The sequence below is a fragment of the Pinus tabuliformis genome, chromosome 7 (assembly GCF_031772625.1).
Source record: "Pinus tabuliformis cultivar Carrire ecotype Pingquan chromosome 7, CPIR1, whole genome shotgun sequence".
Taxonomy (NCBI): domain Eukaryota; kingdom Viridiplantae; phylum Streptophyta; class Pinopsida; order Pinales; family Pinaceae; genus Pinus; species Pinus tabuliformis.
The window spans coordinates 721,193,336-721,202,792 of record NC_142293.1 but is presented as its reverse complement, the minus strand read 5'-3'; the positions used below and the strand labels follow the sequence as shown (position 1 = coordinate 721,202,792).

The 9,457-nt window shown below is 38.4% G+C and overlaps 1 pseudogene; it reads left to right on the top strand.

The window, feature by feature from the left end:
• Positions 1 to 7,289: 7,289 nt before the first annotated feature.
• On the top strand, positions 7,290 to 8,946 carry LOC149249564 (3-ketoacyl-CoA synthase 9 pseudogene; annotated as a pseudogene).
• The last annotated feature ends 511 nt before the right edge of the window (positions 8,947 to 9,457 follow it).

Sequence of the window (9,457 nt, the reverse complement as noted above, 5' to 3'; positions counted from 1 at the left end):
GAGGGGGAACGGTGGTTCAAAAACAAAAGCTTTGACGAGAGGGCCTGGAGGGTTATCCTACGCAATCCAGGTATGGATATAACCATTTTCAAACATGGAATCCCTGTCTCTGCTTTAGAAGAAAAGTGGGCCAGTCTATTATTGATAATCCAGAAGTTTATTACATGTGAGGGACGGTTCGGGTCCATGTATATGTACCACACCCAGTTGCTAATGAATTTTCTAGAAAATCAAACTATCAATTTGCCTTACTTTTTATTGAATAGTCTGAAAAAGATGTCCATAACTGTCCAAAAGAATCTGGAGGACATAGAACCCCACTTGTACCATCACGGTCTTATGAAATTTTTGATTGAAAAACAGTTGAAGAAAAAGAGCAGGAGGTTGAGCAGAGCTCTCATCAACCTCAAATTCAAGTGCCTAATGAGGAAACCGAGGATGACAATGGTCCCAAGAAAGAAGGAAAGACGGCTGGATGTGTTGGCAGAGGTCTCAGAACGCATGAACGGAAAGGAGGATGGTCAAAGTTTTGGTTGCATGTGGACATGCAACACCTTCACGGTGGGGGTATGTTGAGCTCTGAAATTACATCTCTCCTACACATTTTCCTAGACTTTTCCCCCTCACCAGTACCTCATAAGCTATCAAAGATCATTGCATATTGATTCTAAAAGAGCATTTAAGTGGTTTTCTAACTATGTTTTTGTGCTTGCTATTTGAATTAGATTTTTCTCATTAGCTGTGGAATGCAGCCACTTTCCGCAACTGATTCAACTTTCTGCAGTTGTTTTTGTTGATCTCCATATTACAGGTGTCATCAAGCAAAACGAGGCACGTGGGCAGTTCAGGAATGATCTGGACATGGATCAGGTCCTATTGGTTTAGCCGGATTCATAAAGGAAAGCCATGGTCAAACGGTGGTCAAACAAAGGAGTCCTACGGCAACAGGTCTCTGTTTTTCAACATGTGAAGGGTCCGAGGCCATTCCTAGATCCCTGGGTTCATTTTGACAGCTGTAGACTGCCTCCACGACGCAAATCCAATAGCCATCTTTTGATAGATTGAATGATCTCGACAACCATCATGCTAAACTCATGGATGTTGTCTTTTTACATGTCCTCTGTTGAGGGTGTTTCATAAGAAAACAGTTATGTAATTTCCCTTATAAATAACGCGTTTGCAAACTCATAGAGTTAGTTAGTTTTTGATGTCGTTTTGCTGTTAGTCATCGTACTATGACGTGAACTGGACCTGCGGTTGTAACTAGAGGAGTCTTCCTCTATTTTGCAATATAACAAGACTCTATTTTATATGACTGTGTGAGCGTAATTCTAGATTGATAGCGTGTTGACCAAGGCCGTGCAGAGGGCCCCTGCACGCCGAGGTTTTGTTTTCTTTATTGCTGTAAAGTTTTAATGTATTATTTCCTTGTTTCCATTGTACATATTTCATAATTTTTTCACTTGTGTATATTTCGTAAGATAGTTATGATGTTAACATTACAGTCCTGTACATGATTTTTCAAGCATTGTATATTGTTGCTAACACTGATCAGTGTGTGTTTCAGGATAGGCTAGGCCTGGGCATTTTCATGTGATTTTTACGATAACTAGTGACATGAGATTAGCCTCTCTACTGACTTTGTTTTTCTTAGCCTTTCAATTTCAGTTATGCTTTGATTTCAATTTTATTCATTTGCTTTGTCAGTTAATTTAGAAATCAAATTCCTCATATCATTGACGTTATCTCCAGAGCCATAGCTTAGACTACTTGGCGAGCTATCGGACTATGAATTATGTGATTTGATTTTAGCTTTATTTTTTTGCAATTAGATATCAAATTCCTCATATCATTGACGTTATCTCCAGAGCCATAGCTTAGACTACTTGGCGAGCTATCGGACTATGAATGATGTGATTTGATTTTAGCTTTATTTTTCTGCAATTAGATATCAATTCCTCATATTATTGACATTATCTCCAGAGGCATAGCTTAGACTACTTGGCGAGCTATGGGACTACAAATGAAGTGAATTGATTTTACTTTTATTAGTTTGCAGTTTTTGATTTGTTTGAGTGCAGTAGATTAACTCATTTTTCTTTTTGTATTTAGCTAAGCAGCAGAGATAGTGATTTCATGATCAGTAGTTCATTATTTGTTTGATTTGAATAGCAACACATTTCATTCTTGTTCAAGTATTAATTTCATCACTGGTATGTTTTAAGACCTTCTGAAATGTTAAGTTCTGGAAATCATTATAGAGGACATAATTGCCTTAAGATCTATACCCAAACTTTCCTTCTAAAAGTATTCTTAAAACATAGGAATAGGATTATCATTTGCATTAGGAGACAAACTAAGATAAAACCCCCAAAAACAAGGTAAAATTGATAAAAAAGTAAGAAAGAGGTCGTCTTGCACATATAGTGTGCCACACTTCATCAGTTTACAACTCCTAGATTGATAATTAATGTAGAAATTTATGACATACTAATTTGACTAAACATGGACTATTGGTGGTTTCCATAGAAGTGAAGAGAATGGCTAGATTTGCCCTCAAGGTTTTCATTAAAAGCATATGCCTTTGATTGTACCCCCGACTTGCCCTTTTTGATTGTGTCATTTAAGGACTGGATCTGCTTTGTTAATTCCTCCAACTTTTGTTCAAGGGTGTTTATCTTCTCATTGGCCATAGCTTGAGCTCTGGTTTGTACCATGCATAGATCCGGTGCACTTGTCGTTACTGTGAAAAAAAAAAATTGGGACCACTCGAAATTTTGACGCTAACAAGTGAATGGTACCACCTTGCTCAGCACATCAACCTGATTCTTATGGGCTAAGTCTCCTATAAGCGTCCCGGGAGGGTCTCAGACCTCTCTTTTTTTTTTCTTTACTCCAAAAGGAGTTTTACTCCTCGCTTATGAATACTGCAGTAGCCGATTCCCAGAAAATTTAATTTTGCCTAATGTCCTGCGAGAATCACACTCAGGTATAGGAGCCACAAGTATCCCTACACAAATAGTCAGATCTGTCGGCGAAACCTTCAACTGCAGAGTATGAGTAGGAATGTGGCAGTGATTGAACCCCTGCTGCTAGATCTGAATGGTGGATTTGATTGTTGTGGCTGCAACAAAACCCAACCTGCTAGATCTGATCTGGCAAAGATGATGCGTGAGAGACAAGGGAACTATGGTCTCAAGGAGTGTCAAGTGCTACATAAGGGTCCACCAGTAGTACTTGGCCCTATCTTTCAGGGCACTAACCAAGGAGGATCAACCGTACCCTTAGCCGTACTACCCGACTACCCTATCATGCACGCGAGTAATCTCCCTGAGTGTTATTCTCAATGTATTGTAGTAGCAATACAGCCAACGGTTTATCTATGGTGAGGTTTCAGGTGAGCCTAGGGGGCTTCCGATATACCCAGAGGGTACTTGGAAGACAGTCTGTGCATGGTTCTATCTAATGCACTACTACTCAAAGGGGTACCCACAGGGGTTACAAGGGAGTCCAACAAGCGTGACCACCTCTTGTATTTCCTGCATGCATGCCTCCCCAAATCCATAGGTTTATGCGCTCAACAACAGATCTCGTGGTTTAAAGACGCCAGAACATGTCTCTAGCCAAAACAATTCTGCTAAAAATGGAGATCCCACCGACCCTGGAAAGTGCTCTAATACCACTTGTTATTCTCTTGACCTGCGAGAAGATACCAGAATACCAAATATGCGAAGAAATATACCCAGAACACAGAACAATGAGAAATAACAGCATGTATTTTATTATTCAGAAAGGAAAGCAATGTTCACTTGCCTCTTCGAGGGGGCAACCTCCAATAGAGTTGGGCTCGATTACAAAATAAGACACAACACTCCTCAAGGGGAGTCTCTATCCTTTATATAGGATTCATACATGCAATACTATCGGTCAATACCATGGTTCTTATTAATACCATCTACCTAATACCATGGCCCATTTTCAACTAACTGTGGTCTCTTCTTTAATTGCGGGTCAACCACTTACAATTATTAATATGGGCTTTATTGACTCTTTAACTAACTATAACTATGACTCAACCCTATTACATAAATAAGGGGGTTAGGGTTGGACCCTAACATAAATTATTGAGGAAGGTAAATTTCCCTCAGTTGATTTTGCCAATATTTCTCTTAGATTGGATTACCAGTTTGGGCATCCATAGATTATTCTTAGAATTTCACTGCTACATAATAATAAAACCCTCATCTGCTACATCAGCCTTCTCGCATTAGGTTTTTCCGGGGACAATTGTCCAAAAATAACTATGTCAAATCTTTATTATGTGTGTGTTATCATTTTCTCAGTTTCCAGTTTGTTTCCCCAATGTTTTTAAATGTGAAGAATTGTAGGGTGATTAATTCAATATTTTTTCGTTAAAAAATGAACTGCATAGTTTATCAATTACAAGAATTAATTCCAATTGTTGCAATTTCAAGGAAAATTTCATAGAATGAAATGATGTTAGGAACCAAAATATCTCATGAAACATAAAGCTCTGAATATGAAAAGGAGTTTCCCTTAGCAGCAAACTCGACAAACATGACATTCATTGTTATCCAACCCACCTCAAGATTATGTAAGGAAGTAAAAAGGAAGAAAGTTAAGAAAGGCAAAGAGGATGATTTCTATAACTACACAGGTTGTTAGGCACTTCAACTAGTTTTTCCTTTTTTGCTCAGTTATAACGGTTTTAAGCCACTATTGTGACAAATGACGGATCAAAGTGATCCTTTATCTTTGAATACATATTAGTCATTTATCTACAAAATGTAATTTTATTCCACTTGATATTAAAAGTACACTTTTATCTGAGGAAAAAAAACTGTCATAAAGGAGATACTATATTAAAGAATGAACTAGACTCATTGGCATATGCTATGAATAAAATTCAAGGTGAATATACTACTAAATTTAGTTATAAGTTCATGGTTTTGTTAAATAATATTAATATTGGTTGCCCATAGAGTGTATAATAGACAGTGATGGGGTGTACTGTTAAGTCACTCGGTGATGTGAAGGTCACTGGTTTGAAATTTCATGGGCAAAAATCTAGCCATGTTAAGGTCTGGTGTGGCCTAGACTGGGTGTGAACTCTGGGTGATTTTGACGACTTAAATGACCCTAGGTCGCGATTTCTCAAGCCAAAGGTCAAGCCTGTAGTAATCTTTGGAGAACTCAGACAACTTGACAAAATAAAATTTAAGCCTTGTTAATTATGGAAGGAGGTTTCGAAATTACAAGAACCCCCAAATTAATTTATTTTTTTAGGTAACTTGATCTTGTGAAGTGTTGACTTGGTCACTATTATAGAAAACAAAATAAGTGTCCAACATCTCCATACATTGTAGGTTCATCCTTTTACTAATTGCCCTTTTTCAAAGGATATATGAAAATAGATGGAGAAAATTATAGGTATGGAAAAAGTGTGAAAAGGCGTTCGAATGAAGAATATTAGTGATTTAGCTTTGAGAAAAAAGAGCTAAGATATTATAGAAGGGTATTTGATGAGCAAGAAGCTCTTGCTTAGTGTAGAAGGGTATTTGATGAGCAAGAAGCTCTTGCTTAGTGTAGAAGGGTATTTGATGAGCAAGAAGCCACGTGGTCTTTGAGAATAAGAATTTACCTTTCTTTTAAATTTATGTATTCGACGTAGAAGTATGCAACCTATGATTTAGAGATTAAAATTATGATTTATGGAATTTATCAGAATTTTAATTTTAATTTTAATAATATTAATACAGCTTTATATTTTTTATATTTTTTAAATGAGTACTTTATAAAATCTAAAATGAATTTAGTTGATGGCACAACTATCTTTGTTGAATGTATAAGTTAAAGTTGTTAAGGAAATATATAATAGGAGATTTTATTTTTTTTACCACATGGTGAATCGGTAACTCCCTGGCCTAATCTAGGGGAGACCCAGGATCAAACCTACTATAACACCAAGAGCATAACCAACCACCTGCAAATCAGTTATACTAAGTTCCTATGATTTTAGCAAGAGCAAACTCAACCCAGGATCAAACCTACTATAACACCAAGAGCATAACCAACCTACTATAACACCAAGAGCATAACCAACCACACTCAACGGGAAAGGGGAATCCATCCGCCTCTCTAGCCGCCACCACAGCAGGTCAATGTACTCAATGAGATTTGAACTCGGTCTCCCTGGGCATTGCCCATGTGACTTTACCGTCAAACCACACATCAATGTACAATATAATAGAAGATTTTATATCAAAGCTTTCAATAAGATGGAAGGAGATTAGAGAGTGAATCAAGTGTCTTTTTCTGGTTTTTTTTCAAAATTAAGTTCTGTTTCGATTAAGACTCTGTTGACTTGAACATCGCCCAAAATAATTTGACACTGTAAATTAAGTGTTACCTTTAACTCCTATAAAGCTTTAAACATAAATCCTAATAAAGCTAAACTTTATACAAACTCACTAATATAACAATGAATGCATTTGTCTATTTTTCCAATATCATTTATGGTTTACGAAAACAAATCATTTATTTGTTTGCAGCTTTGATTGTTGGGAAAAAGTAGTTCATATTTTTATTTAGATGGGTGGGATGGTTCATTCATTTTCTATTTTGGGTGGGTGGCTTCGGTTTATGGTTTACGAAAACAAATCATTTATTTGTTTGCAGCTTTGATTGTTGGGAAAAAGTAGTTCATATTTTTATTTAGATGGGTGGGATGGTTCATTCATTTTCTATTTTGGGTGGGTGGCTTCGGTTGGTGGCTTTGATCGATTATAGGAAGGAGTAGTTCATATTTTGGTGGATTTCATTTATTATTGGAAGTAGTAGTTCATATTTTTTTTTTAAGTTGTGGCTCTGATCGATTATGGTAAGGAGTAGTTCACATTTTTATTTCTTATTTGACTATGGGGAGGAGTTCATATATTTTATTTATTTCAGGTCGGCGGGTTTTATACTAATCCATTGGGACCGACATGTTGAAACAAAGCTTTAATTGATTATGGGAAGGAGGACTTCATAATTTTACTCCAGGTCAGCGGCTTTCATACTAATCCATTCAACTCTCAGAAAGTGGGGCCCAACATGTTGAGACAAAGCTTATAATTAATGAACATGTGCTAGGGAGAATAAAGAAAGATAATCATCGTCACGAAATTCACGAACGAAAAAGAAAAAGCATCTTTATGGAAAAGTTTCCGAACACACTTTATAAATGATATAGTTCTACCGCCCGTGCCACCTTGCGCTCTCGACGAGCAGGCTGACACTGATAGTCTGCTAAACAGGTGATGGCTCGACCAGCGTCTATAGAAATTGATTTGGTGATGGGAATCTTATGGTTGGCGTTCGAGAATGCGGTGGCCACTTCTGCGGAGCTTCAATGGCTCGGGGACTTTCGCTACTTGAAGGAAGTCACAGTTACAAGGGTGATAGAGATCTTCCTGGCCGTGTGCTGTATGCTTGGCGGAGGGCTCTTTCTTATCACTCGCCAACGACATTCCAGCCACCTGTGTTATCTGGTGGACTTTGCTTGTTACAAGCCGCCAGCGGAGCGTCAGGTTAACACGGAGCAGAGCATATATTTTTGTCTTTCGGGGATGCAAGAACCCATAAATGCAGATAATGCGAATTTTCAGTGGAGAGTATATCGGCGATCGGGGCTGGGGGAAGAGACGTGCCTTCCCCACTCCTATTTCAACGATGAAATGGTGACGACTTTGGAGGAGGCGCGGGTGGAGATGGAGGAGTGCATGGTGACCGTTCTGGACGAGCTGTTCAGGAAGACGTACGTGGAGCCATGGGAGATCGACATTGTCATCGTCAACGTCTCCACTTTCGGGCCGTCGCCGTCGCTGACAGCGTGGATCGTGAACCGCTACAAGATGAAAGAGAACGTGAAGACCTTCAACCTTTCCGGCATGGGTTGCAGCGCCAGCCTCATAGCAGTGGACATGGCGAAGGAACTTTTTATGGTCTACCGCGACTCCTATGCTCTGGTAATCGGCAGCGAGAACATAACGGCCAACGGGCATTATGAGGGCAATAATAAGTCCATGATGGTCACCAAGTGCCTTTTCAGAGTTGGTGGCTATGCATTGCTTCTGTCCAACAAAGGCAACGACGCAGTTCGCGCAAAGATGAGGATCTTGCACGCCGTCAGGACGAACGTGGCCGCCGTGGATGAGGCCTACGACTGCGTGATGGTAAAGGAAGACGACCAGGGGATCTCTGGTGTTTTCCTCGGCCCGTCACTCATGGACGTGGCGGGAGACGCTGTGAGGAAGAACATGGCCACCTTGGGCCCCAAAGTGCTCCCCATAACGGAGCAGCTCTACTACGCCTACAATATGATATGCATCAAGGCCTTGAAGATGAATCTGACGCCTTATATTCCTAATTTCAGGCTCGCCTTCCAGCATTTCTGCGTCCATCCCGGCGGTCGAGGTGTGATCAACGCTATCGGGAAGAGCCTGCAACTAACTGACTACGAACTGGAGCCTTCTCGCATGGCGCTGCATCGCTTCGGGAACACTTCTGTGGGCGGGATCTGGTATGAAGCGGCTTACATGGAAGCCCAGCGACGATTTAAGGTGGGGGATCGAATTTGGCAGATAGGACTGGGTTCCGGATTCAAGTGTAACAGCGCTGTGTGGGAAGTGATGAGAGAAACCCATCCTTTGCAGAGCACTGTTTGGGATGAGTGCATCCACAGGTATCCGTGTGACACTCGTAATAATTACCCTGATGATTACTGCGACAGATGGACATGATCAGCTTTGCTTCTCTATAACCACCCCATGACTGTTGCGATAGATGGTTATGATATAGCCTGAGTCTTCATGGTTGAATTTTTATAAAATTTTAGAGTACCTCAAAATCTAAATATGTAACAATGAAGAATCATGGTTAATATCCATGAAATATTTTAAGTAAATACCTTTTTTGTTTTTAATTAATAAAAAATCGTGAGACTCCGTTTCTAATTGATTTCCATTTTTACAGTATTATATTTTTTTTTAATTGTAATTGATTTTTTTGTATATATTTATTTTATATATTAATTTTTTTTAATAATTAATAATAATAATAATTTAAAATAACTAAATTTAATTAAATTTTATGTTTGTTTTAAATTTTGATAGTGTGAGAAGTAAAAATGGATGTTTATTAATATTTATTAATTATTTAATTTATATAATTGCATTAGTTATGATTTGATTATTTATTGATATAAGATGTTTTTTAATTATAGATAATGGTAAATCATATTTTAATATTATTAATATTTGAGTGGGTTAGATTTAGTTTGAGTGTGCTTAATGATTAAGAGCATGTGTTGTCTTTTAAGAGGTGAGAGGTTCAAAACCAGAAGGGTAGAGTATATATGCCTTGGTAGACTTAGAAATCAAATAATGGATCTCTT